The following is a 27652-nucleotide window of genomic DNA, read 5'->3' as shown; positions in this document are numbered from 1 at the left end:
TGGGGAGGAGGGGTAGTTCAAAAGCAGATGTAGTGAGAGTAATAAACATAATGAAAGTGGTGAAAGCAATAAACTTTTGTGATGACTTAGAAAGGGCAGGAAAATGATTTTCAAAGAACACTGAACTGATGTTGAAACACACAAATTCATAATGGCAAGAAGAAATTGAGTACAATTGATATACAAAGTGGTGTGTGTGTGTGTGTGTGTGTGTGTGTGTGTGTGTGTGTGTGTGTTTGAAAGAGAGAGAGAGAGAGAGAGAGAGAGAGAGGTTTCTTGTCCCAGATAACAAATTCACCCTTGCAGGATTGGGATAATTGTTTTTGTCGAGTGCCTCTTTCCAATGGACTAGGTTGAATTAACACTGACAGATTTCACTAACAAATTTTAACTGTCCAATTACTATTTTATTAGTTAACAAAGTCTCTATTATCTCATGCTGAAGGTCACAATATACTGGAGAGTTCTATTGATTGAACTGAAAAGCATGCTGATCCCCTCATTAACTCACTTACAAACTATTTCCCACTCTGGGTTACTCTGCAGTTAATGAAGTTACCCAATACATATTGCTATTCATCCAAAGTCAGTTTCATAAAGTGATCTCTCCCTAACACGGATGTCAAATCTTGGGTTGCATCCTCTCTAGAGCTTTTGGCCATTCTGTACCGAGAGGAACCTCTCTTGGGGGTGAGGGATGGGCTGAAGCAGAGAGGGCAGCTCATGCTACAAGCACTACTGTATCACATGTGGGGAGTTAGAGCAGGGTTCCGGGTCCTTCCAGGGGTATCTACTTTTCTTTCACTCTCCCTCTAACTGCTATCTGATTCTCTCCCTCTCCCATGTGGTGTTCCTCTCATTAGTTTCCACTCATGCTTCTGTTTATATCCTAGAGAGGATACAACCCAAGATTTGACATCACTGCCTACCTGTTACATTTTGTGTTGCAAAGAGATACTCTGGACTTGCAGGATAAATGATCTCGTGGAATCACTGTGATTCTTTCCCTTTGATGATGGCTTTTCTTCCTGAGATCGTGTTCAGATCGACCTCACAGTGAGAAATAAACATTTTTCTGTTTCATGTCTAGCTTGGGAATGTACAGCCTCCTTTTTCATGGCTCTGCTCAGACAGGACTGCCATACATAACCCTCTCATGATTACTCATTCTGTCATCCAATGAATTTCCACCACTTTAAACACATAAAGATAACAGTGTGTGTGCACAGAATTGCTACATGGGGATCTATTTTGAGTTGCAAAGGGTATCTCTTGATGCTCATTACATCAAAAAGTAGAAGCTTTCTTATGAAGAGGAAACTATCAAGTCATCAAAAAATATTGACCATAAGTTAGTTAGAAGCTTGGCTCATATATCATTCTGGCACATACTAGCAATAGACACACAATTTGATATTTATGAGATGACTGAATAAATTATGATTTTGGGTAATCATTGTTAGAAATATTAAATACATATTGAAGTTATTTTATAGACTATTTCAGGTTCAAAAGTACTTATTTTATCTTTTCATACACTTAAAGCTAGATGCTCTGTGGGGTTATTTATTGCCCTTAGCCCATAACAATTCTTTTTAGAAATGTTGAAGACATTAATTTAGTGCCTAAAAGCTTGTGTACAGTTCATGGATTCTTCTGCAGTCTTTTTCCCAAATAGGGGAGTAGCCTGGAATTTCAGGGTATCACACCGAGTCCTTAGCTGTGGCTCCCCTCTTACCTCGAACACGCAACCTCAAAGTCACATAAACTCATCATTTATCCCCAGGACACAACTTAGCGTGTGTTTGTTTATGAACTGATCTGTAATAAGCCCACAGGAGCTCGGCAGTATAAAATGTGAAGTAAATAACACCCATGGCCAAGAGTTGTCCACAAAATGAACTTTGCCCCACTATTTTCACAAACCTCCAGCCCCCACCTGCTGACTGCAAATCTCTTTCAGCTTAGGGAGAGCCAGATGTTCTTTACCCCATGTGTTCAGACCACCACTCTGAACCCGGGGAAGTGAAAAGGGAACATCCTTCGGAGTCCACTACCGAGGCCACTCCACAAGAATCCAGAAGCCTGGGAATTCAACCCTGGGGAAAAGATAGCAGGAGTCTCCCAGCCAGACTCACCTCCCACCATGGGAGGTTGTTTTTAATTGTTCTTTGAAGAGGCTTTCCAAGTTGTTGAAAGCTTTGCCCGCCCACTCAGGGCAGGTTTTGCTGGACTCCCACAGCAGCCATGGCTCCTTCCCTGCTCTCCATCATGAGCAGAGAAACCTCTGAAAAGAACTTGGATTTTCCACTCTCCCTTCCAGTGACAATACCCAACCGACTACTGAGGCAGAGATATTTTCCACTCCAAGCTCCTCACTGTGATTCACTTATTGTTTCAAAATATCCCTAGGGAATTTGTGTAAATGACATCCTTTCTTTCAGATTTTTTTTTTTTTTTAGTAGTAGTGAGCATGCTTTAAACAGCTTTTGAGTAAGCAATGTCCACTTAAGTTGGTGAAATACCAGCCAATGGAACCATTCGAACACAAAGTGGTGACTGGCCCAGGAAGCTATCTTTTTTCACCCTTTTATTTAAATTTAATTAGAGCCCCGAAACTGGTTTGGCTCAGTGGCTAGAGCATTGGCCTGCGGACTGAAAGGTACCGGGTTCAATTCTGGTCAAGGGCATGTACCTTGGTTGCAGGCACATCCCCAGTAGGGGGTGTGCAAGAGGCAGCTGATCGATGATTCTCTCTCATCGATGTTTCTAACTCTCTATCCCTCTCTCTTCCTCTCTGTAAAAAATCAATAAAATATATTAAAAAAACAAATAAATAAATAAATAAATTTAATTAGAGCTAAAAAGTTGGAACATATTCCTAGCACTGTGGTAAGGACTTACCATGCATTGAATCACTCAACCCCACAACAATTCTATAATATCATTACTTACCCCCATTTCTCAGATAAAGAAACTGAGGTAGACATATGTCAAAAATGACAGGGTTAGGATTTGTCTATTCAAACCCAAGGCCTATAGTCTTTGCCTCCATGCTTTATATCTCCAAGAATTCTACCTTAGGACATAGACTAATCCTACAGAAACATTATCCATGGGTTTGAATAATGCAAAAATGGTCTATTTATTACCAGTTGAATTTTGAAGTTTGTAAAAATTGTAATTGAAGATAAAAATTAATTTGACTTGGCTAAAAGAGCAAACCTATTTATTGATTTATTTGTCTATTTGTTTACTTATTTAAACTCTGATTTTTAAATCATTTCAGAGTTACAAAAAGGTGGCAAAAATAGTACACAAAGTGTCTGTATTCTTTGTGTCAAACTCAAAGGCTAACACAAGCCAAATAAACAAGGTTTAAGTTTATGTGGGCTGGAAAAAAAAAAGCTTAAATTTTCATAGAAATGTAGGTTTATTTCGATAGAGACATGCTGAATACAAGGGGCTGAAATAAATGAGTAATAATTAACATAAAATAATACATTTCAATAAAAAATAATCTTTTTTTCCTTGAACATTAATTACCAGACACTGAATAACTGCACAAATTAATAAGCATAAGGCAAATAAACCTATTTTTCTTGTTCTCCAAAAGTGAAATATTTCCTGTTGCACATACCAAAAAAGTCAGTCCAAGACTAATGAAGTTGCAATCAGTGCTAAAATACTTGCTGCTAGTATTAGTGGAGAGAAATGATGCACCTGTACATAAGGTGCATAAGATAAATGAATGCAACATGATTATAGTAATCAGTAATTAGCGAATGTTATAGTTCATTATTGATAACTAGAGGCCCAATGCACAGCACCTTTAGTATATCTGCCAATAATCATCCAAAGGTGATGTCATGCCCTTTTCAGTGCATATTAGGAGGTACATAATATTGATGTCTCATTATTGGTGACATTAATTTTGACAACTTAGTTAAGTGGTATCACTATGTGTCTTCACAGTAAAATTGCTATTTTTCTATGTAATTAATTAAATTTAAACTCTGTAATACTCATTTATAGTTGTATTGTCTAATCTCTTAGGACCCAAGTGTACTCATATATTAATAGAGTTATAATCACTGTTCTACATGTCCATCAGTGTTGAAGTGAGACACAAATAATGTATATGAAAGTGCCTTGTTAATTATGAAGAGATATATGAATGCAACAAACTAAGATATTGGATCAAGTATATAATGAGAAGCCACAGATTGATAAATTACCCACCATTCATATTATATTCTTTCAGACTTCCATTAAAACCAATTAAGAGGGATATTAAGGAATTAGTTGATAGCCATGGAAAGAAATTTAGGTGCTATGACTTGCTCTTACCGACCTTCTAGAAGAGACAAAGTCTAAGATTTCTAGGATTTCTGTTAATCTAAGATTCCACAGACCTCTCACTTAAATTAACAAACTTGAGGGGAAAGGCAGAATATACATTATGATTTGGGATTACCCTACATAATGCAACAGTGTGATTTCTCTATACTTTTACAAATGTAACAAGCTTGTCCTGAGTCATTAACAGGGGGATACAAAGCAGTGAAATCTTTTTGTTTTTTCCAATGAGCATCCACATGACTTATTAGTGGAAAGTCCAGCATCTCACTCTTGAGACCTCCCCTGGAAAGTCTTCCCCTCCCACACACATACAGACTCTTTTTAAGTTTAGAAGCTCAAGATTTACTCAGTCTTGAGGGAGAAAGAGTTTAATCCTGCATTACTGTTCTGTTTTTTGCTACAATTAAATGCCATTGTTCAAAACTAGACCTGCACTGTGCATGAAAGCATGTCCATCCTGTGATGACACCTCAAAACTCAACCAAAAGGTATCCCAGATTTCAATGCTCACCCCTAAACCCCAGCAATGTGCCAGCAGAGCTGAGTCCTAAGGCAAACCCATAGTGTTTTTCCTAAAATAGCCCTCTTCTTGTATATGCCTTACTGCTCCCATGCCGCATTCTTTTTTGGTGTGTTTCACTTTGAAGAATCTTGATGTGCTTCCTTAAGTCTTTGATCTACCTATCTCCATCCACCCCAATAGGTGAACAGGACTGGGTTCCTTTTCTCTCTAAAGGTCCTAAGTTTCTTTTGCAATTTATCAGATTCCTCTCTAGCAAATGAGGAGGAATTAGCTTCAGCCAGGCCACAAAGTGTTCCCATTATACTCTTTCCCCAGGTAAAGACTGCTCAGTACTCACCCTATACTTATTTAACTAAGGAAGCTATTCAAGAGTTTCTGGAAATGGTCTGCTGCATGATGACTTATTATTCTCTCCAGGGACCAGTCTCCGGTACTTACTACACAAATTTTTACAATTAAGTGTTCAAGGCTAAGATACACATGAGTATAAAATAAGGTTATATTTACTTACAAAGTCCCCAAAGTGTTACTTGAGTCCCACCTACTTGTTTTCCATAAATTAATCAGATTCAAAAGGTCTTTGGGCTCTCTGAGAGGAGATAATGGTGCTCACATACATTTACTCAGGTTCAGGTCCCTCTTAGTCTTCTTGTCTTCTTTGTGCATTTACTTATCACACTAGCACAGACATTCAGTCCATAACAACCGATGACCACCAATATTACCAGCCTGTGGCCTCTGAGAAGTTTCTTTCCTTCTAGAAAAAAAAAAAGTGAAAGAGAGAGAGAGAGAGAGAGAGAGAGGGACCTCATGATAACTTGTATACTTCTAATTAGGCTTTTTTGAAAGTTTGTGGGAAAGAGAAGGGATTAGTAAAGCTATCTTACCTTACTTATAGACTTGTGGGGGGAAAAATGAATGCTTACTTTTCTAAAAAGAAAGAAATAAAAATAGAAGGGACTATCCACATACAGAGTAAATTGCAAGTTACATATGGGTGTGCTCAAACCCTTCAGCCCCAAGGCCAGGACTTCTGATACAGCTTACCTTTCTTCACTATCATCTGAAAGGGTTGGATAATGATGTCTATAATGTCTTCAAACTCTGAAGGTTTATAACAATGTTTTTAGTGATACTTTACAGGATTTTTGCAATCTTGATAAAGCTTTGGAAAGCTATGCATTTTGACTTTTGGGGGGCACTGCTCCTAAGCAAAAAATAGAGAGATAATTTCTGGCCATAGTAAGGTAAACATGACTTTACCAAACCTAAGACATGCTAACACATAAGCTTAATGAATCCTTGTGGACTCTATGGAGCTAACTAGACTTTAACTATATCACAATTATCTTTCTGCAACTTTAGATCACTGAGAAGCTTAAGGTTCTTCTAAAGCAGTGGTTCTCAACCTTTCTAATGCCGTGACCCTTTAATACAGTTCCTCATGTAGTGGTGAACCCCCAATCATGAAAATCATTTTTGTTGCTACTTCATAACTATAATTTTGCTACTGTTAATGAATCATAATGTAAATATCTATGTTTTTCAATGGTCTTAAGCGACCCTGCTAGCTGTTCTCAACCTGATCTCACCACTACATGAGGAACTGTATTAAAGGGTTGTAGCATTAGAAAGATTGAGAACCACTGTACAATCTAAAGGTAATTTATCCTATCTAATAAAAGATAAGCCACTCCCAGCAACCACACCCACCAGTCAATCAGAGTGAGTATACAAATTAACCCCAACCAAGAAGGCTGCAGCCACAGAGAGCAGTTGAGAGACTTGGTTTTCCCTGGCAATGGAGGAAGCCAAGCTTTCCACCCACCCTGGAGGGCCCAGGCCTCTACTCAAGGGTTTCAATTATAGAAGGTAAATAAATTCCAACAGAAATGTCAGCAGCCACTGAGCTAGAAGAGCAGGAGACTAGGGTTTCCCCAGGCAATGGAGGAAGCTAAGCTTCTGCAGCCCTGGCCTGCTCAGGCCTTCATTCCAGGCTACAAAGTCTCAATTATAGAAGATACATAAATTCCAACAGAAATGGCTGCAGCCATGGAGCTAGTGGGAGGCTTGACTCTGCTCCAGATTACAAAGTTTCAATTATAGAAGATAAATAAATTCCAGATACCAGGGCTTCTGCTTGGGTTGCCGGGGGGCATGGCTGGCCTGCAAAACACCAGTCAGGCCACCTTGCTTAGGCCACCCAACACCCCAAGGGAACCCCTACCCTGATCCAGGACACCCTTCAGGGCAAACCACTTGGTCCTCACCCATGTACCAGGCCTCTATCCTATCTAATAAAAGAGTAATATGCAGATTGACCATCACTCCAACACACAAGATGGCTGTCTGTATGTGGTCAAAGATCTCATGTGGACACAAGATGGCCACCACAAGATGGCCAGCAGGGGAGGACAGTTGAGAGGGACCAGGCCAGCAAGGGAGGGTAGTTGGGGGCAATCAAGCCTGCTAGGGAGAGCAGTTAGGGGTGATCAGGCTGGCAGGCAGAAGTGGTTAGGGGCAATCAGGAAGGTAGGCAGGCAAGCAGTTGGGAGCCAGTCCTAGATTGTGAGAGGGATGTCCAACTGCCCATTTAGGGATGTCCACTGGGATTGGGCCTAAATGAGAAGTTGAACATCCCTCGAGGGGTCCTATATTGGAGAGGGTGCAGGCTGGGCTGAGGGACACCATCCTCCCCACCCCATGCACAAATTTCATGCAACAGGCCTTAGTTTTGACACAATTAGTAAGAAATATGTGTGTGTGTTTTTATCATGGCATTTATAATTTGATTAATTGAGTTACCAAATATTGGATTCTGTTAAGATTAAATTTCCCAAATCTCACTAGATATTAAAAAGAAAGTTTAGCATATTTTTCATACTAATTTCCTGGCCTTAAAGGAAAAAAAAAACTGTACTTGTAATTCAGGAAATCTGAGAAAAAGATATTTCCATTTTCAGGTGACCATTTTATATTTGGAATAACATATTATTGCATTGGAAGGAAATTACATGAATTAGCCTTTGGGGTTAAACAGACAATATGTCTAGAGAAAAAGTATGACATCTTTCATATTCATAAATATGGAATAAATGTGAAATAGTTCTCCTTCCTATTCTCCATTTTATGATCCTTTTGGGGACATTTGCTAAAGGCTATTGTCACCACTCTACCTGTGGAGATCATCCTCCAGTAAATAGCTCCAGTGTTACCTTATTCATTGAACCTTCCCCATTCAGTTCTCTCATATCTTTTCATTACTCTGTGAACTTGTTTCATTGTATGCTATTCAATACTGGATCATTTAGCAATACATTGCCTTTTCAATTTCCATTAATTTGGTCTTATCAACAGAATTGTAAACCTGAAACTCAGGATTGAATCTTGTGCCTCTTTTATAACCATAGTGCTTAGCAATAGAAGGAGCTCAATAAAAATATTTGATGGACTCAGAAAGAACATATTTACACAGATCAACTAACACATACCATATATCTTTTGCCACATAATAAGACTAAACTAATACCACACCAAAATATTGGAAAGGAGGAACACATGGAAACTTAACATTCCCTATCAGCAATCAGAAAGCTAATTAGCTGGCAAAACAATGTATTTGTTTTGCTTTGTTTCCAGAGAGTTCTTGTACTGCTGCTTAAGCTAGCCAAGACCTGCTCAGAATATTTTGGTCCATTTTGAAGGATAAAGGTTTATTTGAAGGTCTCCAGATTATTGTTGAAATTACTGATCTTGGATGTGTTTTTAGGATAGGTCACATATATTAAGTCCTTTTCTTTCTCCAAATATTTGTGAGGACAGGGTGCAGGGGAAATAAACAGAATTCAGGATTTCTGGAAATGTATTAGGTAAGAGGACCTGCTGTTGTTACTGCCGGCTTTCTGACTTGACTCAGTCCCCAGCTTTAACGGAATAATTGTGGAATCCAGAGACCAGGCTGAAGCCAGTAAGGGGAATGCAACAGAGTCTGAAAGAATAAAGGAGTTTGATAGACTTCCAGAATCCAACTGAGGATAGAGGAATAGAGTGCTCTCATAAGCTATAATAGGTTCTTTCCTAAGCTTTAAGATGTTGCCGAAGTCTAAGGAATTATGTATACTGATAGAGCCTATGAGATACTAATAGTCATACACATAATGTAGGCTGTGTATCTCTAAAATGAGTGTTCTAGTATTCTTCCATATTTGAAAAATATCACACTAGGAGATGTTAAGAAAAAATATTGTCATAATTGTGTTGCAAACCCATTTCTAAAATTATCTCTGTGTGCCTGTTTCAATTTACTACCATATTATCTGTACTCTAAAGAAATGAAACTTGGAAATTGTTTCAGCCATCCACTTCATACAGCACTGCTTTCAATAAGATCATCTTTGTGTTTAAATGTAAATGATTCAAACCAAAGAGATATTTTTTTTCCAGAAGATTTCCATATAGTACAGGCAGTTTGTTCCTGCTTCATGTTTTATACATGAAGTTATTGCTTAAAATATTCTGTCAACTGAACAATTTCAATAGGAAATTAAAGACTTATTTTTCTTTAGAGGGAAAAATGGATGACAGTTGTTATAAATAAAGACACAAATGCACTTCCCATTGCCAAGGTTTTCCAAAGAAAGCTTCAGTTTGCTCAAACAATAGGTTAGCTCCTGGATCTCCAGCTACAGGAACTTGCGGCCTTTGGTAAATATTAGCAGAACGGGCCTATTCACACAGGCTGCACACCTGACCACCTGATCTCAGACACAATGTGCCCTCGCCACTTCTGGGAAAGACTGGCCTGAATTTTTCCATAGGTTAGACATAAGGAGAATGAGCAGAGGCCTCACTTGTACTTGTCCATATTTCCATCAGCATCTAGTTTAGTAAATTCTATTCATTTGCAATGTATGACGACAGCTAATAAGAAATTTAAAAAATGTTGTGTGCATTCATAAAACTTAGCAGAAAATTATTACTGCAACCATTCCTTTCACCTATTTTGCCATACTAATCCGAAAGACTAATTCTATATATACATGTGTATATCAATCAGTGCTGATTTTTTCTTTTTAATGAAAAGCATATCATATTTCTTGTTATAAGAAGATACTTCACATTTGTAATCTGTTTATCACATATTTATGTGACAGTTTATTTGTTACTATATTTGTCTAATGGATATTTATTCATAAAAAATAGATAGAATGTGTACTGAATGTCTTCTTAAGGACAAATTATAGTGATTGCAAAGATTTGACCAAGCTTCCTGTTCTATGTTTTGAAACATAACTGAGAGCTATTAGAAATCTTATTTTGCCAGCAATAGTGAAGATGAGGACTAGCATTTATTTTTTCTCATACATTTTATTAGTTTCAGAGAGGAAGGGAGAGGGAGAAGAGATAGAAACATCAATGATTTAGAGAATCATTGATTAGCTGCCTCCTGCACGCCCCACACTGGGGTTTGAGCCTGCAGCCCAGGCATGTGTCCTGACTGGGATAGAACCATGACCTCCTGGTTCATAGGTCACTGAGCCATGCTGGGCCGGGCTAGCATTTCTTAAGCATCTACCTGGAAGAATGAGGGCAGACTGCTTTACAGAACATACATAAATCTGTGTCCGTGCCATCCATGTGGTTTCACGTGAATACTTACATTATTTCTCTTAGCCAAATGTGCTCTGCACCCTCCACATTTATCACTTATGAGTTTTTTCACTCTCCTTGTAAAATGAAAAAATCATCCATAAATGGCTCCTTGACAAAGAAATAGGCCCAATGAATGTTTGACTGGCAGGTTTGTTCTGTTGTATTCTTTGTAGGTGATGGTTTCAAATGACACATTCTGCCTATGTGCAGCATTTGAGAGCAATATAACATCCAGACTTGCTCATGGTTTTTCTCTGGGCTCTCCAAATAAGAAAAGAAAAAAAAAAAGTCTGTATCTGAGGCGGAAGCAGTGTAAGGAAGTGAGGTAATTGAGGAAATGTCATGACAACCCAAATTAAAATGAGCAGCCTCACATTTGCATGTGTCAATTCTGCTCCTCGTGAAATCTTTCTGGCTGCTTTTGGTTCCTATTAGACAGGATAATGTGGCTGCAAATTATATCAACTGAAAGGGAATTGACTCACCCTCAACAGGTATTATAGGAGCAGAGAAACCCTACAAGGATGACATTCAGAGGAATAACCAAAAACCAAGCAAAACACATAATCGCCCATGTCGTGCGCGCGTGCGTGTGCACACACACACACACACACACACACACACACATACACACACAATTTTGCTGTGATAAGGCTTAGAGCTTATTTCAAAATTTTAATATGAAAAGTTGCTTTTAACCTCATGCCTTTGAAAGTTGCCTCATGACTTATTTATGCAAAGCACTGTGTAAAATGTCTGAAGGCCTTGGCTTTTTCCTACTGTGACTCACTTGTTCCCCAGGACAGTACTGACATTGGAGGGTCCCTCCCTTCCATCAGGGCATGAGCTTCACAATCTTGTACAGTAGGTGTATAATATTGTGAGCCCTTCCTTGTGTCACTCACCCAGGGATCCCTTAGAATCGTCTGTAAATATAATACATAGAAATGGATAGCATGTCCTTCATTTGTATGTCCATGTTCCTGTGCCTCACAGATTTGAAGGTCAACTGCAGTGAGGGCTCTGTTCCCCATGTCCCAGTGAACTTGGCAATGGGCAATATCCTATAGATGTTTATATATGTGGCTTTCTGAGTGAATCTCTGGGACAATGACTTTGGAATGGCTTTCTTCCATCAATTATTGACACTTCCCATAGCCATTCATCAGCTCAAAACAAACTAAGTCGTCACATAGTTGACAGTTTCCTCCTTGCCTGCTGCAGTTGCTGAACCAAGCAGAGTGGATTGGCATATGTGCTGTCTTGATGGCACAAAGTCTCACAGAAGCGAAACAACTTGCCACCAGAGCAAAAATGTTCCAAAATATACTCACTCTGTTCAATACACTTGCAAATTCATTCTAGATTATGAAAGAATATAAAATAAATGCTCTATCTAAAGATCATTGCCCAATATTTTTTTTAAATGTAAGACAGCGATTTGAATTCAGAAATGGCAAACTCTCCTGAAAGTACTAGGGAAAATTGCTTCTAATACTTCTTTCTTGTTAAGTCACCATAGTAATAAAATCCCACTTGGTAAGGTAACTTTCTCAACAGGTCAGAGCTTGAAATTCTATGTTGTAAACTTCTACATACAAAGAAAGGCGTAAGTTTATTTATTGGAGTTCAAATGTAGAAATCTGACAGCTTTGAAGACTGTAAAAGATACTGAGTCAACTGCTATAAAAGGAAAACATTCTTGACAATTTAATTTGTATAGTACTACAACTGAAGAGACTGTGTGGTGATTTATGAAGGGCATGTTTGTGAACTGGGTTTTGGAATTTTTGCATGAAAGGTGAATTTGTGCTCAGAATGCCTGAATCTTCAAAGACCCATGAGTTTGGCTGTGGGTACATGTAGCATTTGGCTTGGAAACATATGAAAGAAGCAATGCTATCCTTTAAGAATATGATTTAACTGTCAATTTACTTTGATACATTGATTTAATGTTTTAAGCTATTTTATATGTACTATTTATATATGTCTGCATTGGGGCATCTACCTCCATGCTTTAGAAGCTCCTGGAGAATTGAGATTATCTCCACATAACTGTCAGCAATTAGTAGACACCAAAGCCAACTACACTTTTAACTTTTTCTAATATGAAGTTGCTTCATTCAATGACATCTCCTCAAGTTGTATTAGGTCTCATGTGTACTGTGAACTTAATTAATAAAAGAATTGAATAAATAAAGTCAAATGTCGCATAAAGCAGGCTTCAACATTGGCTATGTAATTCATCCTCTTCAAAGTCTAGAAGAAAGAGAGAGAGAGAGAGAGAGAGAGAGAGAGAGAGAGAGAGAGAGAGAGAGAGAGAGAGAATATGAACCCTAAAATAAAAAAGTTCAGTCTGGTTGATGAAGATAAATATACACAGTTGATTTATTTAGAGACTAATTACAAGGCAGTATGTGAGCATGCATAAGATTGTTTAAATACACTGAGTGTGCAGTTATTAAACAGATGATGAGCAGATAGCCAAGAGCCTTGGGCAACTGATTATCTTTCTCCTCTATTCTAGGCTTCTCCCTTCCATTTCAATTGTCCTCTTACCGGGGAACTTGCTCTCCAGAGCCCCATCACTTGTTAAGCCAATACAAGGGAGACTTATGGGACCTGAGACTTTTCCATGTATTTCCTTTGGAACCTGGAACCAAAATGTGTTTTATTCCCTCTGGGACCAACGTGTCAACTATGCATAGTAATCTAAAACAAAGAGATGAATTTGACAGGTCAGGAGACTTTTCATTGCCTCAAATCTCTGCTTATAATCAACTTTATTTCCTGCTTGCTGGTTCCATCTGTAATTGGCAGAGACATCTGAGAACACAGGGAAGAGTAAGAGGCACCTTTATAAAGCAATTGCATTTGTATGTGAGGCATGGGAGAAACACTAACATTCCACCTTCCAGGGCTTTGGTGAGGGAAGTGAGGCACAAAATTATGCCTCAAGTACAAAATTTAAGTGAGCAGCAAAAAAATTCAGTAACCAAAATAGATAATATTTTGATGCAGTATTTTTAAAATAAAAACTATGCAAAAATATCCATAATGAATAAAATATCAAAATTTTAAGCAAAGACAGGATCAATATTACTGACATTTTTTTCCCTTTTATCTCAAGCCAATATGGCTTGGAATGACAAGGCATTAAATGTCTTTCAAAAATGTTTATTTTGGTCATCATAGATTTTCTTGCATTAATTTTAACTTTCAGAAAATATTTCGTTAAAATACTATTTATCATGATTCTGAGATTTTTGGAGTCCCCTTAAATTTTGTACTTGAGGTCAGTGAATCGTTCAAGTTAATCTAATGAGTACCAGGTCCAGTTCTGCTCCAGGGTCATTGGTAATAAAGGGGGGAAAGCGGGAAGAAAAATCTGTGTGGTAGGCAAAGATGAAGAATATAGCTTGGAATAATGTCAAAACATCAAAATTGAGCTTTCCTGAAATGAAACAATACAAGGCCAGAGGGCAATAATAGTCAGGGACATAGTGATTCATTTGGGAATTCTCATAGCCACAAGAGGGCATCAAGCAAATTTTGAGGAATACTGGTATGCATTCCAAGAGAGTCTGGAAAAAGGACCAAAAACTAAGTATTAATCTGAGGATTACCATTAGCTCTAAATGACAGATTTTCCTCTAGCAGATGGTTAGTCACAAGTATAGCAGATCCTCTAATAATGTCCTTTAGTTGAGCATCATTTCACTTTAATACTAATGAGAGGCCATAGGAACTGAACTCTTGTTTATATCAATTAGCCTATGGTAAAATTGGTTTCATTATTCATACTTTTGCTTAAAGTCCCAGAATCTATCAACAACACTAAATGAGGATCTACTGAATAACATTTTCTAGAACAGTGATTTTTGAACTTGCATATCCATCTAAAGCATCTGGAGGGGTTCAGTGTGGATTAGTGGGCCCCGCTCCCAGGACTCTGTTTCAGTAGATTTGGGGTAGAGCCTGAGAATTTGTTTACCTAACAAGTTCCCAGGAGATGATACTACTATGCCAAATCCTATACCTTGAGAACCACTGGGCCATAACAAATAGAATCTTTACAACAGAATGGTTAATTTAAAATGTATTAATTTTAAAATATGGTATGGAGAAATCAAATGCTATTACTTCTTACTATTATAAACTCTAGAAAGAAACAAAAGAATTATTCCACCACCTCTCCAAGAACAGACAAGTATAGCAACAAAAAGGGCTAGTTGGAGCAAAATAATAGAGTGGTGAGGGTTGTAAATGGTGAAAACAATTTTTCTTTCCAACCTTCTGAACCCAATAAGAATATTAAACAGTGTTTCCTAAGGAAAAAAAAAAGGGGGGGGGGGTGGTTGTCAGAGGCTCAGTGATTTAAAATTCGATAATGGGAGCAACCAAGTTCCTGAGAAATTGATTTGATTCTTGCTACTGAAGAGGATAAAAGCACCAATTTGCCTAAGTGATGTAGATCAGAGCTGATTAAAATGCAGCCCCTTGCAGATGTAAGAACTATGAACTAGGTCCTATGCTCTTGTGAGTTTTAGTGAAGGTCCTTCAGTCATTCATGGATGGAACAATTGGGACTGCCTGACACCTGGCCATATTTTAACAAACCGTTAAACATGGCATATGGCAGCTACAAGCACACGGAGCTTAGCTTGAGGAATGATGCTGTTCTCTATGTTCCTCACAGATTTGTATCCAACAAATTTTAGGATGCTGCTACGGCCCAAGGTAAAGAGAGAAGCACTGAAAAATCAATGAGTTTGGACCTCTCAGAAATCTTAGGAAATAAAAAGTTCAAGCTGTATTTAACATGATTTAGCAAAATGGGGACATTTTTTGAATTCCAAGTGTCATGGATCAACCCCATACTTTTTTTCAGTCAGAAAAGACAATTTGGTATCAGACCAGCTTAACCTGGAGCACTAGCTTGACAACTGTTGGTTTACAGAGTAATATTTGGAGCCCCATGGGTCTCTCCCTACCCCAAGGGTTTGTTGAGAAGCTATCAGTTCTTTTCATGCTTCCTCTAGTGCAAGGCAATACAACCTGTTTCCCACATCAAAATGAGTGAGTCAGCTGAGAATTATATAACATTTTGGAGCATGACATGTAAGTTATTAACAAGAAACATGTCTCATGGTCAGACACGGGTCCCTGATTGGATCTCAGTGTAAATAAACTTCCATTCTGACTGCCTGTGTTCCATTTCTAGCCTTACAAATTTCAGAATAGAGAGAAATTCACAGGATGATAAAATGACGAATAAACTGAATTAATTCAGTAGAAGCAGAAACTCAGAATTAGACATACACAGATAAGCAGTAAGCCATCTTCACCTTTTAGAACAGGTGTCTGCAAACTGAGCCCTTAGGCCAAATGCGGACGCCACCTGTTTCTATAAATAAAGTTTTATTAGAACACAACTACACTCATTTGTTTACATATTGTGTATGGATGCTTAAATGCCAGAGTTAAGTATCTGTGACAGAGACTGTACAACCTATGAAGTTGAAAATATTTGCCATCTGGTCCTTTACAGAACAATGTGCTGACACGGCTTCTAGAAAGCGAGAGAACACAGAGGCTCCCAATTCACTAAATTCACCTGGAATGTGCTCCAATGAATTTTATTTACACCTTAAATGACACAGTGCCTCAGACATATTTGACAAAATATTAGTATCCCTCACCTGGTAAAATCTGACATATAATCCTTACATGTTTTTTGGGTTCTAAGTTTAAGAACTCTTCCTAAACTTCAGATTTTCCTTTTCCTTTAGCTGCAATTCAAGCTGGCTGGATTAGTGCCAACGTCTGCCCATAGTTGCCCCATAGAGTAACAAATTACTTATTGGCCCTGTCTGGCATTACTCCGTGTAAGTAAAATGAAGAAATTGGCAAGTTTGTCCTTCCCAGTTGTCTGTCTTTTCTTTCATTGGAAAGATCTCATCAATTGCAGTGACCATGTATCCTTATATTCCCTTTCTATTAAAACTTGCCCTAGCCCTAGCCTTAGCCAGTTTTGCTCAGGGGATAGAAGGGTCCCAGGTTCGATTCCAGTGAAGGGCACATGCCCAGGTTGTAGGCTTGATCCCCAGTAGAGGGCGTGCAGGAGGCAGCCAATCAATGATCCTCTCTCATCATTGATATCTCTCTCTCTTTCTCTCTCTCTCTCTCTCTCTCTCTCTCTCTCTCTCTCTCTCTCTCTCTCTCTCCCCCCGCTTCCCCTCTTCCTCTCCTTTTCTCTCTGAAATCAATCAAAAAAATTTTTTTTATAAACTTGCCCTATAAAAAAATTTTATAAAATTTCAAGAAAACACATGAAATTCACTCACAATAAAATCCAAATGATACATAACAATGCAAAATCACCTCCCAGAGGGATCAAAGTCTTAGAAGTATTGCCGAAACCGGTTTGGCTCAGTGTTAGAGCGTCGGTCTGTGGACTGAAGGGTCCTGGGTTCGATTCTGGTCAAGGGCATGTACCTTGGTTGCGGGCATATCCCCAGTAGGGGGTGTGCAAGAGACAGCTGGTCGATGTTTCTCTCTCATCGACGTTTCTAGCTCTCTATCTCTCTCTCTTCCTCTCTGTAAAAAATCAATAAAATATATTTAAAAAAAAAAGAAATATTAACAAGTAGGTGGTATAACCATATTTTTTTTTTTCCATTTTCTCTTTTTAAAGTCAGGACATAAAAACACAAGGGGAGAAAAAAACACAAAGTAGGATAGTAGCTTCCTCCCCTAAGAATCCATTTCTCTGTGCTTTATCTACAACCCAAGAAGCTTTCTATAAAAGTCACCCAGAATACTTAATAAAAATGCAGTCCTGAAACTGAGTCCTGGACCAACTGCATTAGAATATCTGGAGATAAGTCCCAGGAACTCTTCCTCTCAACAGCATGATTCCCTCTTTATGGTTCTTATGTTGAATAAAGTTTTAAAACCACTGCACTGTGTATTGTGTGCAATCATCCATTACCCTGCCCACTGGACCTGTATCCTGATGAGCAGTAATGGTAGGCTGGAGACACTCCAGGACCAGACTTTGTTCAGTCTGATTGGCCATTTAATGGTCCTCGGACTTGCAGGTGAGCTGATGAATTTCTCACACTTATAAGAGCTCTCTCGCTCTCTCTCTCTCTCTCTCTGATGGGGACTGATTTAATGTTTCAGAGTATAGAGACACATTTATTATTTATTTTCACATTAACAGCACAGGACAATGATATGAAGTCATCATTAGTATTTTTCAGGAAAGTTGCCTACTTTCCTTAATTGTAAAATGGGAATTTTTGATAAAGCCTATTTCAAAAGGTTGTAAGGATTGAGATAATGTGCTTAAAGTGAATAGCATGCAGGAAGTGGTTAAGAAAGGCCAACAATTACTTTTGCTAATTTTATTCCACATGAGAAAGGTAAAGCCCTTATTCAATAGGTCAGGTACACACCTTGTAAAATTGTAAGAGGAAGTTATGGAACTCAGTACTTTTTGGAGTCAGTCTTTCTTACACCCAGAGCTTAATTTATCATTCACCATGATACTCTAAAAATAAGCTGCAGAGTCCCTCATGTGCATGGACTCTTTTTAAGACTCTTGAGGGACCCAACAATATGTTCACACAGCTAACATTTTTATATTTGCAAAAGTTCGATAATTTACTAGTAATCACAAATTGGCAGAGCATTCTGTTTCTTTCCATTCCTACTTTATCATGCCTTCTCTCTTTTTTTATTGGCATTGGAGTGGCCACTGGCATTTTAGGGTTCCAACTAAGAGGAAAGTGAGTAGGGAACACTTTCATTTTGGACTTAATGGGATATTTTTTATGTGGCTTGCAGTCACTTCTGTGTATAGTTACATCATTACTAGCAGTCTCAAAGTAGAATTAACTTCAAATAATCCTACTGACCATTTTTCTAGCCTGCATAGTATCATAACACAAAATATTCAGACTAGAGCTCATGTTATATGAAGGTGTGCCAAAGTACCTAGTGCCCAGCACTGGAGGTGCATGCACAGTGGAAGTGAAACTAATTATTTATGATATGGAACCAGAAGTTAGTCTGTGACTAATTCTTACAGACATCAAAGTAAAATTGTAAGTAGAAGTTTCTGTTTTCACTGATGTCTAGGCAAAATAGAGTTGTCTCTTAATAGCAATATACTCAGTCATAGAGTGTTTACAGTTAAAAATGTTCCACAGGTTTCCTTTGCTTTTTTGTTTTTGTTTTTTGTTTTGTTATTCCTTGCCCAAGGATATCATTGCCATTGATTTTTAGGGTGAATGGGAGGGAGGGAAAGTGAGGGAGGGAGGAAGAGAGAAAGAAACATTGATGTGAGAGAGAAACATCAATTGGTTGCCTTCTGCATGCGCCCAGACCAGGCCAGGGAACCAAGTGCAACTGAGGTAGGTGCCCTTGACCAGGAATCCAACCTGAGACGCTTCTGTTTTGGGGCCGGCACTCTAACCACTGGGTCACATTGGCCAGGGCTTTTCCCCTCTTTTTTAATGGGAATTCCAAAAAATAGAATTTATCAAAGTTCCTTAACTTGTAAATCACAGAAATGTAGCAGTTTTGAAACCAGTGAGAACAGATAGTGTGTAAGTCACACGTTTCATACAAATTCTTCTCCCAATAAAAATGGAATAACTGACTAGAATAAAACTAGTTTAAAAAATTGAATTAGTTCTTCAAAGAAAAGTCCAAGTCCAGATGGCTTCACTGATGAATCTTCTCAAGTATTAAAGTAAGAAATAATACTGGTCTTATTCAAATTCATTTAAAAAATAGAGTGAACACATTAACTTGTTCTATAAGGTCAGAATTATTCTGATGTCAAAGCCAGATATAAACATCACATGAAATGAAAACTATAGGACAATGTTTCTTATGAATATTGAGGCAAAAGTTTTTAAAATATCAGCAAACCCAATCCATCAACTCATACAAAGGAATTGTACCAAAGAAGACAAAGTTGGTTTAACATCTGAAAGTGTATTAATATAATACATATTAATAGAATAAAAGATTAACATGTTGCCGAAACCGGTTTGACTCAGTGAATAGAGCGTCGGTTTGCGGACTAAAAGGCCCCAGGTTCGATTCAGGTCAAGGGCATGTACCTTGGTTGTGAGCACATCCCCAGAAGGGGGTGTGCAAGAGGCAGCTGATCGATGATTCTCTCTCATCAATGTTTCTAACTCTCTATCCCTCTCCCTTCCTCTCTGTGGAAAATCAATAAAATATATTTTAAAAAAAAAAAGATTAACATGCATGAACATCTCAATAGATGCAGCCAAAACATTTGAAAAGATCCAAACCTATTCATGATAAAGGCTCTCAGCAAATTAAAAATAGAGGGGGAATTTCCACAAACTGTGAATGGCAATTGAAACAGAGTGAGAAAACTTACCACTAACATCATACTTAGTGATAAAAGATTGAGTGCTTTTCCTCAAAGAAAAAGAACAAGTAAAGCCAAAACTGGTTTGGCTCAGTGGATAGAGCATCTGCCTGCAGACTGAAAGGTCCCAAGTTCGATTCAGGTCAAGGGCATGTACCTTGGTTGTGAGCACATCCCCAGAAGGGGGTGTGCAAGAGGCAGCTGATCGATGATTCTTTCTCATCGACGTTTTTAACTCTCTATCCCTCTTCCTTCTTTTCTGTAAAAAATCAACTATATATATATATATATATATATATATATATATATATATATAGAGAGAGAGAGAGAGAGAGAGAGAGAGAGAGAGCAAAGTTATATATATATAACAAGTAAAGATGTCCACTCTCAATTTCTGTTGGGATGTCCACTTTTTGAGTTGGAGCTTCTAGCCAGTGCAGAATTGCAGGAATAAAAAATTAAAGGAGAAAGTAAAACGTTATTGGCAGACATCATGATCCTACATGTACAGAATCATAAGAAATACATATTATTAAAAGTATGCCATAACATAAGCAATTTCAGCAAGGTTTTAGGATACAAAATCAATTTAAAAATAAATTGTATGAAATACTAGCAACAATCAGAATATAAAATTAAGAAAATAATTTCATTCATAATAGCATCAAAAAGAATAAAACAGCCGAAACCGCTTTGGCTCAGTGGATAAAGCATTGGCCTGTAGACTGAAAGGTCCCAGGTTTGATTCAGGTCAAGGGTATGTACCTTGGTTGCAGGCACATCCCCAGTAGGAGGTGTGCAAGAGGCAGTTGATCGATGACTCTCTCTCATGGATGTTTCTAACTCCCTATCGCTTTCTCTTCCTGTCTGTAAAAAATCAATAAAAAATATATTAAAAATAAATAAATAAATAAATAAAATTTTTAATTAAAAAAAAGAATAAAACACTGAAGAATTTAATAAAACTAGTGTAAATGGACATGAGAGGACTTTCTCTCTGGGTTAATGAAAATGGTTTAAAACATGTTGTACAACTATTTAAATTTACCCCCCAAAAATCACCAAATTATGCACTCACACTGATAAATTTTATGGTATGTTAATTTACCTCAATAGCACTGATTTAAAATATAGACAAAAGTGAATTATCTTTCTAGTCTCACAAGAAATAAAAATATCTTTATTTTCTCAGAGAAGAGAATATTATACAATTGTCACAAATGAGACAAATATTATTCAGCAAAAGTGTGGAGATAAAGTGTTTTAGAAGTTTGTTAGTCAATTACATAAAATATTTAATTTTTTCTGAACTTTGTAATACTTTTTAGCACTAAAAATGTTTTATTTTTAAAATATTTGCCTTATTTTGTATGTATAATTTATATTGTTTTTTATAAAGAAAACTTGTGTAAGTTTGAGTCACAAAGCCCACTTCTGCCTCTACTCCTGTTCCTTAGTTCCTTTGTCCAGAGTAGGGGTGTCGAACTCAATCAGAGAAGGGGCCAAAATCTAAAATCCAGCCTAAATCGCGGGCCGAATGGTTTACTGAACACTCATAAACTGTCATTGTGATGGAAACGCAGTGGAGTGCAGTGATGACAGCGCGGTGCGGGCCACATTGCAAGGCCTGGCGAGACGGATTTGGCCCGAGGGCCTTGTGTTTGACACATGTGGTCTAGAGAGAACCAGTTTTACTAGTTTATGACAGTCTTCCAGAGATAATCTAATTAAATAATACCATAACATAATAGGTAATCTAGTATTACTAAGGGCCAGCCTTTGCTCTAAGGACTTTCCATTTATTAAATAACTTAATCCTTACAACAATTGTATGAAATACAAACCATTTTTACCCACAATACAGATGAGGATACTGAGGCACCAAGATGTACAGTAACTTTTCTATGTTAAGTTTCAAACCCAGGCAATCTCGCTGTAGAGTCCTTAACCTTAACTATTACTCAAAATTGTCTCTCAATGCATCAAAAAGTATGTTGTGGGGATTGTGGAGAGGGGGAGTTTAAAGCCTAGGTACATGACTTGTTTTTTTTTCTAATCATTTGCTATACACATTTTTCTGCACTGCTTTATCATTTCTCAACAACATTTCTCTTTGTTATTGTTAGTCCTTACCTTACCGGATGCATTTTTCCCCATTAATTTTTAGAGAGAATGAAAGGGAAAGAGAGAGGGAGAAACATCTATATGAGAGAGACATATCAATTGGTTGCCTCCCACATGAGCTCCCATGAGGGCCAGGGGTTGAGCCTCCAGCCAAGGTAGATGCCGTTAATTCTTGGGAATCAAACCTAAAACCCTTTACTGTTCGGGTTGATGATCTAACCACTGAGACACCGGCCAGGCATAAGAACATGTCTTAAAGCTACATAATTTTCTAGAGAAAGCACAAAATGAAAATGCAAGGCCTTATCTTCAAAAATTATTGAAGATTTCAAGAAGGCAACAACAGAGTCTTAAAGCAAGAATAGAAATTTTAAGCAATTCCCTATGGTCACATGCCCCTGCAGTCAGCCTGCATGGAGACCATCGAACCCAGGACTTTTGCCTCTAGCTCTTGTCCCAACCATACCTACTTCCTGCCTACTGAGCAGGAAGTTGATCCCAGAACAAGGTGCCATCTTTGTATCATAATCCAGGGACATGCCAACTTTCCTATATTGGTTGTCAACTTAGAGAACAGCACAAGCTCACTCACACAGCTCATGCTATTGACTAAGACAAAGAGAAAACGAGAGTCTGGGTGCTTAAGTATGTGGATAGAGATCTGGGGATTAGAAATCTGTAGTCTGTAGTTACTTTACCTCTTACCTTTCACTTCACTTTTAGTAAGGCAATGTACGTCACCAATATAGATGAGATCGATAAAACTAGCACTAACCTCTTTCCTTCTGCCTGTCCCTCCCCACACCAAAACCAAAGGTATTCCCATCCTGCACTTGGAAGTAAAATTGATCAAGCTACTTTACCCAAATGTACTGAAAATGTGGGTTGCTAGACTCTCAGCAGCATTTCCTTATCATTTGATTTTTTCAAATTTCCTTTGTAGAGGAAAGTGGAAACCACCTGAGGATCTTAGGCTCAGCAAACTGCCACTGATAAGACACCTTTTGACCTGTTGGTGGAAGGTTTGCTTTGTTCCCATCTCATCTGCATTTCCCAGCTGATGACCTACAGTGACTTAGAGAATTCATTTGACACCTTGTTCACAAGTTGATTGGACAAATAGCTAACAACAGGGTTAATTCCGAAACTGGAAGTACTACGGAACATGAGGCTCTGGCCAAGCAAAGAACATCCAATTCAGAGTCATCCAAAAAAGATTCAGGCAAGAAAAAAGAGCCAAGAGAAAGATTTCCAGAACATTTCCATTTAGAAGCACGATGAAACTTGTTGACTAAGGTATCAACATTATCTAGGGCATGCATTTGACAATCTGGCACAGGTGACGAAACTGACAAACACACACAAGAAACTAGCACAACATTATCTGCAAATTGGTTGTGATTGAATACTTCATGTCATCAAGGGAATAGAAGCAATGAAAGAAAAGCCTTATTTTCCTGCAAAGAAAAGAATTTCTGTCAGAAAGAGACTAGGAAATAAAAGAGAAAAATGTCTTCAGAGAGATCAGTATGCATTCTGTAAAGTACATATTGTAAAAGGAAAAGGGAAAAGCAGCTTGATTCTGAAACTCTATTCAGTGTAATTTTGTGTAAGCTGTTCTCTAAGGAGAAAGACTGAACCCTAATCAACCAGTGTCTTCTTCCAGATGGCTCTAAATGTGCTTTAATATGTTTTTGTAAGAGAGGGTGGGGATGATTCCTTACTATGAGGAAAAGCATATATTAAGACTTGATCAAAGGATTAGCCAATACATATTTATAGCTTAAAGAGTACTCTCCGAATAGTGTGTAAGGGTTTTTACTTTATCCATTCTCTGCCTGGCATTTTTTGGTTCATGATTGCTAAAACGATGGCATGCTTCAGTGGAATTCTGGTTCCTGAGTTGCTGCCAAATCCACAGTTTTATTTTTTTTCAAGAGACCCTTAATCAATGCTTGTTGAATGAATAAAAATGAAGAGGTCACTTCCACATATTCAATGGCATACCTGTAGGCAGTGTGGGAGCTAGAGGAGGAAGGCTAAGTTGGCATCTTTCAGCTGAAGGCAAGGAGCCTAAGTTCTATCCTTGTTTACATAAAAGATAATGGTGTGAACACAGCTGCAGGATTTGATTCTAAGGTACTTTCAGCTTCAAGATCATTTATTTTCAGCAGGTTGGTGGGAGGGGTTTTCCTGTGTGCATGTATTTGGTTTTTTAGCAAACATAGCAACAGAGCTTAACTTAAAACAAGGCCATAGTGCCAACAATTATATCTAATAAAAGAGTGATATGCAAATTAACCATCACTCTGTCTCACTTGCAAGCCACGCCCATCATCCAATCAGGAGCAAGTATGCAAATTAACCCCACCAATATGGCTACAGCCATGGAGAGAGCAGGAGGCTTGAGTTGCCCTGGGAAATGGAGAAAGCCAAGCTCCCACAACCCTGGTCTGCCTTGGCCTTTGCTCAAGGCTACAAAGTTTCAATTCTAGAAGATAAATAAATTGAAGATATCAGGGCCTCTTCTTGGATTGCCAGGGAGCATGGCCCATAGGCTCCTCACTCAGGCCTCCCCACATCCCAAGGGAACCCCCACCCTGATCTGGGATACCTTTCAGGAAAAACCAGCTGGCCCCTACCCATGCACCAGGCCTCTATCCTACCTAATCCTATCTAATAAAATAATAATATGCAAATTGACCATCACTCCAACACACAAGATGGCCACCACAAGATGGCCAGCAGGGAAGGGCAGTTGGGAGGGACAAGGTATGCAGGGGAGGGCAGTTAGGGGCAAACAGGCTGGCAAGGGAGCAGCTCAGCATCAATCAAGCTGGCAGGGGAGTGCTTAGGGGGTGATCAGGCTGGCAGGCAGAAGTGGTTAGGGGCAATCAGGAAGGCAGACAGGTGAGCAGTTGGGAGCCAACAGTCCTGGATTATGAGAGGGATGTCCGACTGCCCGTTTAGGCTGGATCCTATCTGGATCAGGCTAAACGGGCAGTCGGACATCCCTCGAAGGGTCCCAAATTGGAGAGGGTGCAGGCTGGGCTGAGGGACAACCCTCTAGTGTGTGTGTGTGTGTGTGTGTGTGTGTGTGTGTGTGTGTATTCCCAAAGAAGAGGCAAAAAAAAAAAAAAAAAAAAAAAAAAAAAAAAGGATAGACCTGAAAAATGAATATTATGTAGCCAGGCAAAAAGTGGAGAAGGATAATTCAGAAAAATGGAATATTATTTGCAAAAGGCCAAAGGCTAGTCCAGAAAGAAGCAGGTGGGAACCAAAAGTTTATTATGACTGAGGGTAGAGTTAGGGATAGGATTAGGGTGGGAATATGGGATTGAAAGGGTAGAGAGGACAACAAGAGGCACCTATCTTCTTTTATACTTGGATAGGAATTTATATTTAATTTAATTTAATTCTTTGAACACAGATTATGCTAAATACAAGGCTCAGTAGGAAACTGCCTCTGCCTTCAAGGAGCTTGAGTCAGTAGTAGATTCTCAGGGTTCAGCATCTATGTTGAATCACAGTACAAATAATCTGTGAGATGCAAGATGTCCAACAATGATACTGAGCGCTGATTCAGAAGTGCTGGCTTGTGAAGGAAAAAATAATTTCATTCTTTCACTGTGTATTTTGACATGTTTTGAGGGCATGTATGTGTATATGTTTAAAACACACCAAGAGAGATTCTCAAATTCTTTACATTTTACCAACATTAAGAAATGAAGGTGAGCTAAAGAATTATGAGTGAACATTACCTTTTGAATTATAAAAATATTAAGAAGACATTCTATCACAGAATAAATTTATAGCATGTGCTTTGTGATATAGTAGCAGTAGATAAAACAAACATTTAGAGAAAGAATTTACCTCAGCATACTCTTTTTTTTGGTAAAAGTTTGAAAAATCATAATTTCATTTGACTTTATAAAGTACAGAGTATCATTTTCCCCTCAAAGTCTACATGTTTGACTAACATATAATCTAAAGAATCTCCTAGCACTTTGAGAAGGTTCTCAGAAGACATCTGCAATTTGAAGATATAAAGTGAAAGGCAGTGCCTATTGTAAAGTCATGAATATTTTTGAAAAGAATATCCTGGAGCTAACATTAAATGCCAAGCTACTTAACAACATGTAGGAAAATTTTTGATATTTCATATTTTCTTTTTTGAATAATTTTTGTGCGATGATAACAGGCTTTTGATAAGTTCCTTTCTGGATCCATTCAGGTAGACTATGATTCCAGTCTTCATCTGATCTGTTGATTTGTTGATCTCGAGAGTATGAGTTTTATGAAGCCAATTACAACTAAACAAACAAACTAATTACAATAATAACTTGGAAAACCACTAACTTTGACAGTGGTTTCTAATCTCTGATCAGAAGATTCCTGGAGCTACAGCAAAAACATTTCAAATCCATGTCTTCACCAAGTGATGTCTGTACTATGCACGTAATCTTATGCAAATATCGGTGCCTTTTCTTAAAAATATATTCATAAATATTGCTTTAATAAATTGAAAATATTTAGGAATTACTAGATTTGCAGTAGTTTTTGTCATTGTTTTTAAGCAATATATTCTAAAAATAGAATTATCAAATAGCTAAAATTGTTTTTAACTTTAAAAAGAATCCTCATTCTGCAGGACAGAAGGTCTGTCTAGTTTTTTCTGCATGTGAGAGAGTTATTTTTTCTTGTTCTAATTAATAGGCCACTTATAAGCATATTATATATAACATTGCAAATAAATAGTTAAAGGATATAATTAAGCAGAATTTTAGCTAGTCTGAGTAATGGTCCTTCACCTACACAAAGTCTCACAAAAATTCCAGAGTTATTCAAAAACAGAGAATGTATCACCTTGTCTACTAAGAAGAAACTATATCTTAATCTCAATTGCAGTAACTTTCCTTGGTCTAATTTGTCAGGTAATGTTGTCACCTTTTTCCAGTGCTTGATGCTTTTATGCTGTTTTTAAATATGTAATTATTCATGTGACTCACTGCAAGCTATCTCAAATTCTTTTTGGAAGTAGTTGTGGCATGAATAATAAACTAATTGACTAGCAATGCCATGAAGCCTGGAGGTGGAGGAGGAAGTGGGGGGGGGGGCATATGTAATATTTTCAACAATAAAGATAAATTTAAAAATAAAACAAAGGCTATAAAAACAAACAAACAAATTTATTTCATTACAAAACAAGAGTTATTTAAAACATACAGATTTTTTTTTTCCTGAATAATGTGTCCCATTGAGCTGAAATCTTTATCAGAATGAGGAACAAAGTTTTCAATGCCAAACCAATAAAACTAATTGAGCACTGATTGATCATTTTACATGTACTGCTTGGTGCTAATTTATCCAAAGAATAAAGATAAATAGAATCACCTGTACTCTATTTACTAGGTCAGAAAACAGTTGGGTGGGGGCAGGAGGTGTTTTCAGTGGCCGTGTTCACAATTTTGCTTTTGTTTGAAGTTCTATAGAAGCAGAGCAAGGGAAGCAGTTTTTATGCACTTGGGGAAGTAGAGAGGGAATCAAGAAAGTTTTCCTTCATCAAAGAG

General features: G+C 37.9%; 1 long non-coding RNA gene across 1 annotated transcript; it reads left to right on the top strand.

The window, feature by feature from the left end:
• Positions 1 to 22243, top strand: LOC118730903. The gene is made up of 3 exons (XR_004991658.1): positions 1 to 12; positions 254 to 271; positions 22154 to 22243. It is a non-coding gene; the product is annotated as an uncharacterized LOC118730903 (long non-coding RNA).
• The last annotated feature ends 5409 nt before the right edge of the window (positions 22244 to 27652 follow it).

Source organism: Pipistrellus kuhlii, unplaced genomic scaffold (genome assembly GCF_014108245.1).
Source record: "Pipistrellus kuhlii isolate mPipKuh1 unplaced genomic scaffold, mPipKuh1.p scaffold_m20_p_3, whole genome shotgun sequence".
NCBI classification, from domain to species: Eukaryota; Metazoa; Chordata; class Mammalia; order Chiroptera; family Vespertilionidae; genus Pipistrellus; species Pipistrellus kuhlii.
Note: the sequence above shows the minus strand (reverse complement) of the source record. Positions and strands in the feature narration are given on the sequence as shown.